General features: G+C 44.0%; 9 non-coding genes across 9 annotated transcripts; all 9 read right to left on the bottom strand.

Annotated features, from left to right (window-relative positions):
• Positions 1–1,012: 1,012 nt before the first annotated feature.
• On the bottom strand, positions 1,013–1,203 carry LOC141160442 (U2 spliceosomal RNA). The gene has a single exon (XR_012250224.1). It is a non-coding gene; the product is annotated as a U2 spliceosomal RNA (small nuclear RNA).
• A 1,118-nt stretch (positions 1,204–2,321) lies between these two features.
• Positions 2,322–2,512, bottom strand: LOC141159579 (U2 spliceosomal RNA). Its single transcript, XR_012249583.1, has one exon. It is a non-coding gene; the product is annotated as a U2 spliceosomal RNA (small nuclear RNA).
• A 1,114-nt stretch (positions 2,513–3,626) lies between these two features.
• Positions 3,627–3,817, bottom strand: LOC141160431 (U2 spliceosomal RNA). The gene has a single exon (XR_012250223.1). It is a non-coding gene; the product is annotated as a U2 spliceosomal RNA (small nuclear RNA).
• Positions 3,818–4,936: 1,119 nt separating this feature from the next.
• On the bottom strand, positions 4,937–5,127 carry LOC141160420 (U2 spliceosomal RNA). The gene has a single exon (XR_012250222.1). It is a non-coding gene; the product is annotated as a U2 spliceosomal RNA (small nuclear RNA).
• Positions 5,128–6,246: 1,119 nt separating this feature from the next.
• On the bottom strand, positions 6,247–6,437 carry LOC141160644 (U2 spliceosomal RNA). Its single transcript, XR_012250398.1, has one exon. It is a non-coding gene; the product is annotated as a U2 spliceosomal RNA (small nuclear RNA).
• Positions 6,438–7,553: 1,116 nt separating this feature from the next.
• On the bottom strand, positions 7,554–7,744 carry LOC141160408 (U2 spliceosomal RNA). Its single transcript, XR_012250221.1, has one exon. It is a non-coding gene; the product is annotated as a U2 spliceosomal RNA (small nuclear RNA).
• A 1,116-nt stretch (positions 7,745–8,860) lies between these two features.
• LOC141160397 (U2 spliceosomal RNA) lies at positions 8,861–9,051 on the bottom strand. Its single transcript, XR_012250220.1, has one exon. It is a non-coding gene; the product is annotated as a U2 spliceosomal RNA (small nuclear RNA).
• A 1,116-nt stretch (positions 9,052–10,167) lies between these two features.
• Positions 10,168–10,358, bottom strand: LOC141159671 (U2 spliceosomal RNA). The gene has a single exon (XR_012249673.1). It is a non-coding gene; the product is annotated as a U2 spliceosomal RNA (small nuclear RNA).
• A 1,125-nt stretch (positions 10,359–11,483) lies between these two features.
• Positions 11,484–11,674, bottom strand: LOC141160161 (U2 spliceosomal RNA). Its single transcript, XR_012250127.1, has one exon. It is a non-coding gene; the product is annotated as a U2 spliceosomal RNA (small nuclear RNA).
• Positions 11,675–14,564: the final 2,890 nt, after the last annotated feature.

Below are 14,564 nucleotides of genomic sequence, written 5' to 3'. Positions count from 1 at the left end.
CCTCTAGATCCCTCACATGCCTGCACTTTTCGGCTTGCTGCTGCTGCAATCCACGCGTTTTAGATCTGCATAACTCCACCTCTTTTAGCACAGTACCCTCAACCCCCGGCTGTTCCCACCCGCCTCAACACCGTTGGAAGGGAGGAGAACCAATTAAGGCGGGGGGGGGGTGGAACGAGCAGCTGTCTACCCTTAGCAGGAGGGTTGCTGATTAATTACCTCTCCTGCTGCTGCTGCTGGCTGTCCAGCAGCAGACTGAAGGTGGCTGCTGCTGTGCGCAGGTATATAAAGGCTCAGAGCCTATTATGACACGCGCAGCCAGCGTTCCATTGCCACATTCCGTCTACTGCAGGCGGGATACCTGGATGGCTGAATGTCACTGAGAAGCTCACAGAGACCGCCATAAGCAACAGTTTAAAAGAATGCCACAGACTAATCAACCAAACTTTTTGGGTTGGTTTCTCTTTTATAGTCTGCAGGCATTAAATGAAAGAAGTCAGTGTTCCAGCAGAGGGAGACAACGTTTCAGAAAAGGCATTGTAGCAAACCAAAAAAGAAATTTGAAGCGCAGCAGAGTAACCAGCTCACATACCTGTTAGCTCAGGTGAGTTTAAAAGGCTGCTGTTGATAACAAGGGCATTTGCTAAATAGATGGTGTGTGTGCAACAATATACTGAAAGGTCAATTATATTGTGCAGCTTATCTCACCACCTGTAGTTATTTAGGTGAAAGCTCCAAAATGCTTGCCTAATATGTCTGTTTATCCAAAAGGAAGTATAGAGGGAGAGCTAGATAGATAGCATTGCATTACATTACATGGCAATGCAATGCACAGTTGCTGAAGTTGAACCAAAATGAGCTTGTCATCTGGCTTCTGCAACTTTTAACATGAAAAATCCAATGAGGAGAAGAAAAGCAAAGCCAAAGAGTCCATCCCAAAATCCGACAAACAAGCCAAATGAACAAAAAGCATTGAATTCAATTCTTTCTGATTTTAGAAACTGCATTAAAGAAGGGGTGCACCGGTCCTGGAGATACTGCAATACCAGGTCAATGCGTGGAGTGGACAGAGCAAGCTCTTTTTCCATCTCCCTGTTCTAAAAATCCATTTAATATATGGTCCCCAGATAGGGGACGTATCAGATATTAAACTGATAAGAACAGATACTACACTTGATCTTAGCCAAAAGGCCGAGAAGCGATAACCAGAATTGGTTTCCGACTACGGTGCCACCCAAGGATTCTGAAAAGTCCATTTGTGGAGATGGCCACCTGGACTCCCGTTAAGAAGACATGCTGTCAACCTCTAGATCCCTCACATGCCTGCACTTTTCGGCTTGCTGCTGCTGCAATCCACGCGTTTTAGATCTGCATAACTCCACCTCTTTTAGCACAGTACCCTCAACCCCCGGCTGTTCCCACCCGCCTCAACACCGTTGGAAGGGAGGAGAACCAATTAAGGCGGGGGGGGGGTGGAACGAGCAGCTCTCTACCCTTAGCAGGAGGGTTGCTGATTAATTACCTCTCCTGCTGCTGCTGCTGCTGCTGGCTGTCCAGCAGCAGACTGAAGGTGGCTGCTGCTGTGCGCAGGTATATAAAGGCTCAGAGCCTATTATGACACGCGCAGCCAGCGTTCCATTGCCACATTCCGTCTACTGCAGGCGGGATACCTGGATGGCTGAATGTCACTGAGAAGCTCACAGAGACCGCCATAAGCAACAGTTTAAAAGAATGCCACAGACTAATCAACCAAACTTTTTGGGTTGGTTTCTCTTTTATAGTCTGCAGGCATTAAATGAAAGAAGTCAGTGTTCCAGCAGAGGGAGACAACGTTTCAGAAAAGGCATTGTAGCAAACCAAAAAAGAAATTTTAAGCGCAGCAGAGTAACCAGCTCACATACCTGTTAGCTCAGGTGAGTTTAAAAGGCTGCTGTTGATAACAAGGGCATTTGCTAAATAGATGGTGTGTGTGCAACAATATACTGAAAGGTCAATTATATTGTGCAGCTTATCTCACCACCTGTAGTTATTTAGGTGAAAGCTCCAAAATGCTTGCCTAATATGTCTGTTTATCCAAAAGGAAGTATAGAGGGAGAGCTAGATAGATAGCATTGCATTACATTACATGGCAATGCAATGCACAGTTGCTGAAGTTGAACCAAAATGAGCTTGTCATCTGGCTTCTGCAACTTTTAACATGAAAAATCCAATGAGGAGAAGAAAAGCAAAGCCAAAGAGTCCATCCCAAAATCCGACAAACAAGCCAAATGAACAAAAAGCATTGAATTCAATTCTTTCTGATTTTAGAAACTGCATTAAAGAAGGGGTGCACCGGTCCTGGAGATACTGCAATACCAGGTCAATGCATGGAGTGGACAGAGCAAGCTCTTTTTCCATCTCCCTGTTCTAAAAATCCATTTAATATGTGGTCCCCAGATAGGGGACGTATCAGATATTAAACTGATAAGAACAGATACTACACTTGATCTTAGCCAAAAGGCCGAGAAGCGATAACCAGAATTGGTTTCCGACTACGGTGCCACCCAAGGATTCTGAAAAGTCCATTTGTGGAGATGGCCACCTGGACTCCCGTTAAGAAGACATGCTGACAACCTCTAGATCCCTCACATGCCTGCACTTTTCGGCTTGCTGCTGCTGCAATCCACGCGTTTTAGATCTGCATAACTCCACCTCTTTTAGCACAGTACCCTCAACCCCCGGCTGTTCCCACCCGCCTCAACACCCTTGGAAGGGAGGAGAACCAATTAAGGCGGGGGGGGGTGGAACGAGCAGCTGTCTACCCTTAGCAGGAGGGTTGCTGATTAATTACCTCTCCTGCTGCTGCTGCTGCTGGCTGTCCAGCAGCAGACTGAAGGTGGCTGCTGCTGTGCGCAGGTATATAAAGGCTCAGAGCCTATTATGACACGCGCAGCCAGCGTTCCATTGCCACATTCCGTCTACTGCAGGCGGGATACCTGGATGGCTGAATGTCACTGAGAAGCTCACAGAGACCGCCATAAGCAACAGTTTAAAAGAATGCCACAGACTAATCAACCAAACTTTTTGGGTTGGTTTCTCTTTTATAGTCTGCAGGCATTAAATGAAAGAAGTCAGTGTTCCAGCAGAGGGAGACAACGTTTCAGAAAAGGCATTGTAGCAAACCAAAAAAGAAATTTTAAGCGCAGCAGAGTAACCAGCTCACATACCTGTTAGCTCAGGTGAGTTTAAAAGGCTGCTGTTGATAACAAGGGCATTTGCTAAATAGATGGTGTGTGTGCAACAATATACTGAAAGGTCAATTATATTGTGCAGCTTATCTCACCACCTGTAGTTATTTATGTGAAAGCTCCAAAATGCTTGCCTAATATGTCTGTTTATCCAAAAGGAAGTATAGAGGGAGAGCTAGATAGATAGCATTGCATTACATTACATGGCAATGCAATGCACAGTTGCTGAGATTGAACCAAAATGAGCTTGCCATCTGGCTTCTGCAACTTTTAACATGAAAAATCCAATGAGGAGAAGAAAAGCAAAGCCAAAGAGTCCATCCCAAAATCCGACAAACAAGCCAAATGAACAAAAAGCATTGAATTCAATTCTTTCTGATTTTAGAAACTGCATTAAAGAAGGGGTGCACCGGTCCTGGAGATACTGCAATACCAGGTCAATGCGTGGAGTGGACAGAGCAAGCTCTTTTTCCATCTCCCTGTTCTAAAAATCCATTTAATATATGGTCCCCAGATAGGGGACGTATCAGATATTAAACTGATAAGAACAGATACTACACTTGATCTTAGCCAAAAGGCCGAGAAGCGATAACCAGAATTGGTTTCCGACTACGGTGCCACCCAAGGATTCTGAAAAGTCCATTTGTGGAGATGGCCACCTGGACTCCCGTTAAGAAGACATGCTGTCAACCTCTAGATCCCTCACATGCCTGCACTTTTCGGCTTGCTGCTGCTGCAATCCACGCGTTTTAGATCTGCATAACTCCACCTCTTTTAGCACAGTACCCTCAACCCCCGGCTGTTCCCACCCACCTCAACACCGTTGGAAGGGAGGAGAACCAATTAAGGCGGGGGGGGGGGTGGAACGAGCAGCTGTCTACCCTTAGCAGGAGGGTTGCTGATTAATTACCTCTCCTGCTGCTGCTGCTGCTGCTGGCTGTCCAGCAGTAGTCTGAAGGTGGCTGCTGCTGTGCGTAGGTATATAAAGGCTCAGAGCCTAATATGACACGCGCAGCCAGCGTTCCATTGCCACATTCCGTCTACTGCAGGCGGGATACCTGGATGGCTGAATGTCACTGAGAAGCTCACAGAGACCGCCATAAGCAACAGTTTAAAAGAATGCCACAGACTAATCAACCAAACTTTTTGGGTTGGTTTCTCTTTTATAGTCTGCAGGCATTAAATGAAAGAAGTCAGTGTTCCAGCAGAGGGAGACAACGTTTCAGAAAAGGCATTGTAGCAAACCAAAAAAGAAATTTTAAGCGCAGCAGAGTAACCAGCTCACATACCTGTTAGCTCTGGTGAGTTTAAAAGGCTGCTGTTGATAACAAGGGCATTTGCTAAATAGATGGTGTGTGTGCAACAATATACTGAAAGGTCAATTATATTGTGCAGCTTATCTCACCACCTGTAGTTATTTAGGTGAAAGCTCCAAAATGCTTGCCTAATATGTCTGTTTATCCAAAAGGAAGTATAGAGGGAGAGCTAGATAGATAGCATTGCATTACATTACATGGCAATGCAATGCACAGTTGCTGAAGTTGAACCAAAATGAGCTTGTCATCTGGCTTCTGCAACTTTTAACATGAAAAATCCAATGAGGAGAAGAAAAGCAAAGCCAAAGAGTCCATCCCAAAATCCGACAAACAAGCCAAATGAACAAAAAGCATTGAATTCAATTCTTTCTGATTTTAGAAACTGCATTAAAGAAGGGGTGCACCGGTCCTGGAGATACTGCAATACCAGGTCAATGCGTGGAGTGGACAGAGCAAGCTCTTTTTCCATCTCCCTGTTCTAAAAATCCATTTAATATATGGTCCCCAGATAGGGGACGTATCAGATATTAAACTGATAAGAACAGATACTACACTTGATCTTAGCCAAAAGGCCGAGAAGCGATAACCAGAATTGGTTTCCGACTACGGTGCCACCCAAGGATTCTGAAAAGTCCATTTGTGGAGATGGCCACCTGGACTCCCGTTAAGAAGACATGCTGTCAACCTCTAGATCCCTCACATGCCTGCACTTTTCGGCTTGCTGCTGCTGCAATCCACGCGTTTTAGATCTGCATAACTCCACCTCTTTTAGCACAGTACCCTCAACCCCCGGCTGTTCCCACCCGCCTCAACACCGTTGGAAGGGAGGAGAACCAATTAAGGCGGGGGGGGGGGGGGTGGAACGAGCAGCTGTCTACCCTTAGCAGGAGGGTTGCTGATTAATTACGTCTCCTGCTGCTGCTGCTGCTGGCTGTCCAGCAGCAGACTGAAGGTGGCTGCTGCTGTGCGCAGGTATATAAAGGCTCAGAGCCTATTATGACACGCGCAGCCAGCGTTCCATTGCCACATTCCGTCTACTGCAGGCGGGATACCTGGATGGCTGAATGTCACTGAGAAGCTCACAGAGACCGCCATAAGCAACAGTTTAAAAGAATGCCACAGACTAATCAACCAAACTTTTTGGGTTGGTTTCTCTTTTATAGTCTGCAGGCATTAAATGAAAGAAGTCAGTGTTCCAGCAGAGGGAGACAACGTTTCAGAAAAGGCATTGTAGCAAACCAAAAAAGAAATTTTAAGCGCAGCAGAGTAACCAGCTCACATACCTGTTAGCTCAGGTGAGTTTAAAAGGCAGCTGTTGATAACAAGGGCATTTGCTAAATAGATGGTGTGTGTGCAACAATATACTGAAAGGTCAATTATATTGTGCAGCTTATCTCACCACCTGTAGTTATTTAGGTGAAAGCTCCAAAATGCTTGCCTAATATGTCTGTTTATCCAAAAGGAAGTATAGAGGGAGAGCTAGATAGATAGCATTGCATTACATTACATGGCAATGCAATGCACAGTTGCTGAAGTTGAACCAAAATGAGCTTGTCATCTGGCTTCTGCAACTTTTAACATGAAAAATCCAATGAGGAGAAGAAAAGCAAAGCCAAAGAGTCCATCCCAAAATCCGACAAACAAGCCAAATGAACAAAAAGCATTGAATTCAATTCTTTCTGATTTTAGAAACTGCATTAAAGAAGGGGTGCACCGGTCCTGGAGATACTGCAATACCAGGTCAATGCGTGGAGTGGACAGAGCAAGCTCTTTTTCCATCTCCCTGTTCTAAAAATCCATTTAATATATGGTCCCCAGATAGGGGACATATCAGATATTAAACTGATAAGAACAGATACTACACTTGATCTTAGCCAAAAGGCCGAGAAGCGATAACCAGAATTGGTTTCCGACTACGGTGCCACCCAAGGATTCTGAAAAGTCCATTTGTGGAGATGGCCACCTGGACTCCCGTTAAGAAGACATGCTGTCAACCTCTAGATCCCTCACATGCCTGCACTTTTCGGCTTGCTGCTGCTGCAATCCACGCGTTTTAGATCTGCATAACTCCACCTCTTTTAGCACAGTACCCTCAACCCCCGGCTGTTCCCACCCGCCTCAACACCGTTGGAAGGGAGGAGAACCAATTAAGGCGGGGGGGGGGGTGGAACGAGCAGCTGTCTACCCTTAGCAGGAGGGTTGCTGATTAATTACCTCTCCTGCTGCTGCTGCTGCTGGCTGTCCAGCAGCAGACTGAAGGTGGCTGCTGCTGTGCGCAGGTATATAAAGGCTCAGAGCCTACTATGACACGCGCAGCCAGCGTTCCATTGCCACATTCCGTCTACTGCAGGCGGGATACCTGGATGGCTGAATGTCACTGAGAAGCTCACAGAGACCGCCATAAGCAACAGTTTAAAAGAATGCCACAGACTAATCAACCAAACTTTTTGGGTTGGTTTATCTTTTATAGTCTGCAGGCATTAAATGAAAGAAGTCAGTGTTCCAGCAGAGGGAGACAACGTTTCAGAAAAGGCATTGTAGCAAACCAAAAAAGAAATTTTAAGCGCAGCAGAGTAACCAGCTCACATACCTGTTAGCTCAGGTGAGTTTAAAAGGCTGCTGTTGATAACAAGGGCATTTGCTAAATAGATGGTGTGTGTGCAACAATATACTGAAAGGTCAATTATATTGTGCAGCTTATCTCACCACCTGTAGTTATTTAGGTGAAAGCTCCAAAATGCTTGCCTAATATGTCTGTTTATCCAAAAGGAAGTATAGAGGGAGATCTAGATAGATAGCATTGCATTACATTACATGGCAATGCAATGCACAGTTGCTGAAGTTGAACCAAAATGAGCTTGTCATCTGGCTTCTGCAACTTTTAACATGAAAAATCCAATGAGGAGAAGAAAAGCAAAGCCAAAGAGTCCATCCCAAAATCCGACAAACAAGCCAAATGAACAAAAAGCATTGAATTCAATTCTTTCTGATTTTAGAAACTGCATTAAAGAAGGGGTGCACCGGTCCTGGAGATACTGCAATACCAGGTCAATGCGTGGAGTGGACAGAGCAAGCTCTTTTTCCATCTCCCTGTTCTAAAAATCCATTTAATATATGGTCCCCAGATAGGGGACGTATCAGATATTAAACTGATAAGAACAGATACTACACTTGATCTTAGCCAAAAGGCCGAGAAGCGATAACCAGAATTGGTTTCCGACTACGGTGCCACCCAAGGATTCTGAAAAGTCCATTTGTGGAGATGGCCACCTGGACTCCCGTTAAGAAGACATGCTGTCAACCTCTAGATCCCTCACATGCCTGCACTTTTCGGCTTGCTGCTGCTGCAATCCACGCGTTTTAGATCTGCATAACTCCACCTCTTTTAGCACAGTACCCTCAACCCCCGGCTGTTCACACCCGCCTCAACACCGTTGGAAGGGAGGAGAACCAATTAAGGCGGGGGGGGGGGTGGAACGAGCAGCTGTCTACCCTTAGCAGGAGGGTTGCTGATTAATTACCTCTCCTGCTGCTGCTGCTGCTGGCTGTCCAGCAGCAGACTGAAGGTGGCTGCTGCTGTGCGCAGGTATATAAAGGCTCAGAGCCTATTATGACACGCGCAGCCAGCGTTCCATTGCCACATTCCGTCTACTGCAGGCGGGATACCTGGATGGCTGAATGTCACTGAGAAGCTCACAGAGACCCCCATAAGCAACAGTTTAAAAGAATGCCACAGACTAATCAACCAAACTTTTTGGGTTGGTTTCTCTTTTATAGTCTGCAGGCATTAAATGAAAGAAGTCAGTGTTCCAGCAGAGGGAGACAACGTTTCAGAAAAGGCATTGTAGCAAACCAAAAAAGAAATTTTAAGCGCAGCAGAGTAACCAGCTCACATACCTGTTAGCTCAGGTGAGTTTAAAAGGCTGCTGTTGATAACAAGGGCATTTGCTAAATAGATGGTGTGTGTGCAACAATATACTGAAAGGTCAATTATATTGTGCAGCTTATCTCACCACCTGTAGTTATTTAGGTGAAAGCTCCAAAATGCTTGCCTAATATGTCTGTTTATCCAAAAGGAAGTATAGAGGGAGAGCTAGATAGATAGCATTGCATTACATTACATGGCAATGCAATGCACAGTTGCTGAAGTTGAACCAAAATGAGCTTGTCATCTGGCTTCTGCAACTTTTAACATGAAAAATCCAATGAGGAGAAGAAAAGCAAAGCCAAAGAGTCCATCCCAAAATCCGACAAACAAGCCAAATGAACAAAAAGCATTGAATTCAATTCTTTCTGATTTTAGAAACTGCATTAAAGAAGGGGTGCACCGGTCCTGGAGATACTGCAATACCAGGTCAATGCGTGGAGTGGACAGAGCAAGCTCTTTTTCCATCTCCCTGTTCTAAAAATCCATTTAATATATGGTCCCCAGATAGGGGACGTATCAGATATTAAACTGATAAGAACAGATACTACACTTGATCTTAGCCAAAAGGCCGAGAAGCGATAACCAGAATTGGTTTCCGACTGCGGTGCCACCCAAGGATTCTGAGAAGTCCATTTGTGGAGATGGCCACCTGGACTCCCGTTAAGAAGACATGCTGTCAACCTCTAGATCCCTCACATGCCTGCACTTTTCGGCTTGCTGCTGCTGCAATCCACGCGTTTTAGATCTGCATAACTCCACCTCTTTTAGCACAGTACCCTCAACCCCCGGCTGTTCCCACCCGCCTCAACACCAATGGAAGGGAGGAGAACCAATTAAGGCGGGGGGGGGAGTGGAACGAGCAGCTGTCTACCCTTAACAGGAGGGTTGCTGATTAATTACCTCTCCTGCTGCTGCTGCTGCTGGCTGTCCAGCAGCAGACTGAAGGTGGCTGCTGCTGTGCGCAGGTATATAAAGGCTCAGAGCCTATTATGACACGCGCAGCCAGCGTTCCATTGCCACATTCCGTCTACTGCAGGCGGGATACCTGGATGGCTGAATGTCACTGAGAAGCTCACAGAGACCGCCATAAGCAACAGTTTAAAAGAATGCCACAGACTAATCAACCAAACTTTTTGGGTTGGTTTCTCTTTTATAGTCTGCAGGCATTAAATGAAAGAAGTCAGTGTTCCAGCAGAGGGAGACAACGTTTCAGAAAAGGCATTGTAGAAAACCAAAAAAGAAATTTTAAGCGCAGCAGAGTAACCAGCTCACATACCTGTTAGCTCAGGTGAGTTTAAAAGGCTGCTGTTGATAACAAGGGCATTTGCTAAATAGATGGTGTGTGTGCAACAATATACTGAAAGGTCAATTATATTGTGCAGCTTATCTCACCACCTGTAGTTATTTAGGTGAAAGCTCCAAAATGCTTGCCTAATATGTCTGTTTATCCAAAAGGAAGTATAGAGGGAGAGCTAGATAGATAGCATTGCATTACATTACATGGCAATGCAATGCACAGTTGCTGAAGTTGAACCAAAATGAGCTTGTCATCTGGCTTCTGCAACTTTTAACATGAAAAATCCAATGAGGAGAAGAAAAGCAAAGCCAAAGAGTCCATCCCAAAATCCGACAAACAAGCCAAATGAACAAAAAGCATTGAATTCAATTCTTTCTGATTTTAGAAACTGCATTAAAGAAGGGGTGCACCGGTCCTGGAGATACTGCATTACCAGGTCAATGCGTGGAGTGGACAGAGCAAGCTCTTTTTCCATCTCCCTGTTCTAAAAATCCTTTTAATATATGGTCCCCAGATAGGGGACGTATCAGATATTAAACTGATAAGAACAGATACTACACTTGATCTTAGCCAAAAGGCCGAGAAGCGATAACCAGAATTGGTTTCCGACTACGGTGCCACCCAAGGATTCTGAAAAGTCCATTTGTGGAGATGGCCACCTGGACTCCCGTTAAGAAGACATGCTGTCAACCTCTAGATCCCTCACATGCCTGCACTTTTCGGCTTGCTGCTGCTGCAATCCACGCGTTTTAGATCTGCATAACTCCACCTCTTTTAGCACAGTACCCTCAACCCCCGGCTGTTCCCACCCGCCTCAACACCGTTGGAAGGGAGGAGAACCAATTAAGGCGGGGGGGGGGGGGGTGGAACGAGCAGCTGTCTACCCTTAGCAGGAGGGTTGCTGATTAATTACCTCTCCTGCTGCTGCTGCTGCTGCTGCTGGCTGTCCAGCAGCAGACTGAAGGTGGCTGCTGCTGTGCGCAGGTATATAAAGGCTCAGAGCCTATTATGACACGCGCAGCCAGCGTTCCATTGCCACATTCCGTCTACTGCAGGCGGGATACCTGGATGGCTGAATGTCACTGAGAAGCTCACAGAGACCGCCATAAGCAACAGATTAAAAGAATGCCACAGACTAATCAACCAAACTTTTTGGGTTGGTTTCTCTTTTATAGTCTGCAGGCATTAAATGAAAGAAGTCAGTGTTCCAGCAGAGGGAGACAACGTTTCAGAAAAGGCATTGTAGCAAACCAAAAAAGAAATTTTAAGCGCAGCAGAGTAACCAGCTCACATACCTGTTAGCTCAGGTGAGTTTAAAAGGCTGCTGTTGATAACAAGGGCATTTGCTAAATAGATGGTGTGTGTGCAACAATATACTGAAAGGTCAATTATATTGTGCAGCTTATCTCACCACCTGTAGTTATTTAGGTGAAAGCTCCAAAATGCTTGCCTAATATGTCTGTTTATCCAAAAGGAAGTATAGAGGGAGAGCTAGATAGATAGCATTGCATTACATTACATGGCAATGCAATGCACAGTTGCTGAAGTTGAACCAAAATGAGCTTGTCATCTGGCTTCTGCAACTTTTAACATGAAAAATCCAATGAGGAGAAGAAAAGCAAAGCCAAAGAGTCCATCCCAAAATCCGACAAACAAGCCAAATGAACAAAAAGCATTGAATTCAATTCTTTCTGATTTTAGAAACTGCATTAAAGAAGGGGTGCACCGGTCCTGGAGATACTGCAATACCAGGTCAATGCGTGGAGTGGACAGAGCAAGCTCTTTTTCCATCTCCCTGTTCTAAAAATCCATTTAATATATGGTCCCCAGATAGGGGACGTATCAGATATTAAACTGATAAGAACAGATTTTTTTTTTTTTTTTTATACCATTCAGTAAAATTTTTCAAGCAACAATCAATAGTATAAAAACTCATACTACGTTGCCCAGTCTTACATCATAATGGTACTTTCTTTATTTCATATTTATAACTTTATACTGAAACAATTGTAATACCTTTTGAATGGACAAAAAACTGTAAAACATACCATTATCATAAAAAAAGACAGATCACAACACTTAAACAAGGACTTACTGGTACTTTACCAGTGACCTCCATTTTTTGACTTTCCAAAAACCTTCTGAATCAAAGCCACCACCGCCACGGCTGTCCCATAAATAAACTATGTATAACCTTGACAAAACCATCCTAACACAATTATTAACTGAGATTATTTTCCTTTTAAATAAACACAAATTCCTAACGTCCCACAGACTTTCTATTACACATGCCATTATCAACCACAACAATCTCTCTTTCACCCGGCTACTTGCACCCATCCCAAACATTACCACTCTCCAATTTATAAAATTCACGCCCGCTAGTTCCTTGCATAAACCACCCACTCCCTTCCAAACACTCTGAGCATAATCACAATTCCAAACCAAATGCATAACAGTTTCACTCGCCCCACATCCATCCCTCGGACATACCTCTGTTCTAATCAGATCCCTCCTCTTCTGTACCTCTCTCACAGGCAAAATCTCATGCAAACTCATCCATACGATATCACGCTGCCTATTCGATATTCCTTTTATACTCAGGTTCCTCCATACACACAACGCTTCACTCGATCTCAAGCCCCTAATGTTACATTCAAACTCTCTAACACGCATCCTTCTCCTTACATTCCTTATCACTTTGAAATCACCCATAGGAACATCCAACAAATCATGCTTGACAACAAATTTTTCAACAAACTCATACCACACTGGACATTTAAACGAAACAGGCACTCTTGCATCCCTTCTCATCCATTTCAACCCAAACAACATCCATCCAGCCATATATTTAATCATAAAAGCCGTCTTGTTATCCCTACCTAACAGAACAACCACTGTTTTAATATAATTTAAACCAAGACAAATTTCAAAATTTGGGAAATCCATTCCCCCATGTTCACGTAACTTACACAAATATTCCCTTTTAAGTTTTTCCATCTTACTTCCCCAATAAAACGTAAAAATTAGCTTCTCAATCCGCCTAAAACCCCTATAAGGGGCTGGAAAAACCACGGACACAAAAAGTAACATAGGAAGAATCACTGACTTAATAATAAGGACTTTGCCTGACAATGTCAAGTCCCGCAACCTCCAAAAATTTAACTTCTGTTCAATCCTCTTACCGCATTCATCCCAACTCTCATTCCCTTTCAGATCTTTGTTAAACCACACCCCCAGAACCTTAATAGCACCTTCTTCACATATCACACCATCCATCCTAACACTCGAATCCCCAAAACACTTAAAGCTACACTTCCCCCAATTCACCCTAAAACCAGATGCACCACAAAAGAAATCTAAAAGCAACCTTGCTCGATTCATAGCAGCCATATTATCACTCACCACAACAACATCGTCCATATACCCCATTACCTTTACAGTCTTTCCACCACTCCCTGGGATTAGAAGACTATTCATCACTTTCTCTTTCCGAATCATGCACAACAGGGGCTCAATCACACTTATAAACAGGACAGGGGACAACGGACACCCCTGCCTGACCCCTGATTTTATGCACACCTTCTCACTCAAACATCCATTCACTAACACTTCACTCACCACACCATCATACAAACACCTTATCGCCTTCACAAAAACACTAGGAAAACCCATCCTAACTAACACCTCAAACATAAACGCATGCGACACTCTATCAAAAGCTTTCTCAAAATCCACACAAAAAACCATACATTTCCCCTTCCTAAACATACAATCTCCAATTACGTCCCTCAACAACAAGAGGTTATCAGTCATACACCTACCTGGCACCGCGCACACTTGATCAACACCAACCACACTTCCAATCACCCCACGCATACGGTTAGCCAGAATTTTGCTAAAGACTTTGTAATCTGCATTGAGTAATGTAATCGGCCTCCAATTACGCAAATTCTTTTTCTCACCCTTCTTATATAGTAAAACAACTACTCCTTCTTTCATGGAATTACAAAGTACACCATTCATCCACATATATTGACATACCTCCACAAAATCAACACCAATCACATCCCATGCTTTTACATAAAACTCCACAGGCAACCCATCTTTCCCAGGTGTTTTATTCTTTTTCGCACCATCCACCGCCTTTTTAACCTCATCAAAAACAATATCCTCACTCAAACACTCACGTTCCCCTGATTCAAGCTGACTCTCCAACATACCTAACACATGCTCTTTCAAACCCCCATCCACCCATTTAGACTCAAATAAACTACTATAGAAACTATGTACCTCATCCAACACTTCCATTCCAACCACAGTCATACCATTATCATTTTCAACCTCATCCAACTCATCTTTCTTACTGCACATTTTTTTAAAAAAGTACCTCGTACACTTCTCATCCATATCCAAATGCTCAACTCTCGTCCTAAAAATAATTTCCTTCCCACGCTTTTCCAAAACACGCTTCATCTCATCTCTCGCTCCTCTGAGTTGATCACTAACATCAATTCCTTTCATACTCATTTTATGTAACCACTCAATCCTCATATTTAAATCTTTAAATCTGCCTCTTACAATTGCTGCTTTTTATAACCCCACCTCCTAAAAAAATTCTTAATTTCCACTTTCACCCAATCCCACCATACAGTCACATCCACAAAATTATTTTTCCTAGACCTCCACCATTCATACTTACTTTCGAAGTCTCTCATAATCCTAACATCCTCTAACAACCTAACATTTAGCTTCCATACCCCAACACCATGCACCATTTTTTTATCACCTTCAAA

The sequence above is a fragment of the Phyllobates terribilis genome, unplaced genomic scaffold (assembly GCF_046119375.1).
Source record: "Phyllobates terribilis strain yellow unplaced genomic scaffold, ASM4611937v1 Scaffold_8__6_contigs__length_399053987, whole genome shotgun sequence".
In the NCBI taxonomy this organism is placed as follows: domain Eukaryota; kingdom Metazoa; phylum Chordata; class Amphibia; order Anura; family Dendrobatidae; genus Phyllobates; species Phyllobates terribilis.
Note: the sequence above shows the minus strand (reverse complement) of the source record. Positions and strands in the feature narration are given on the sequence as shown.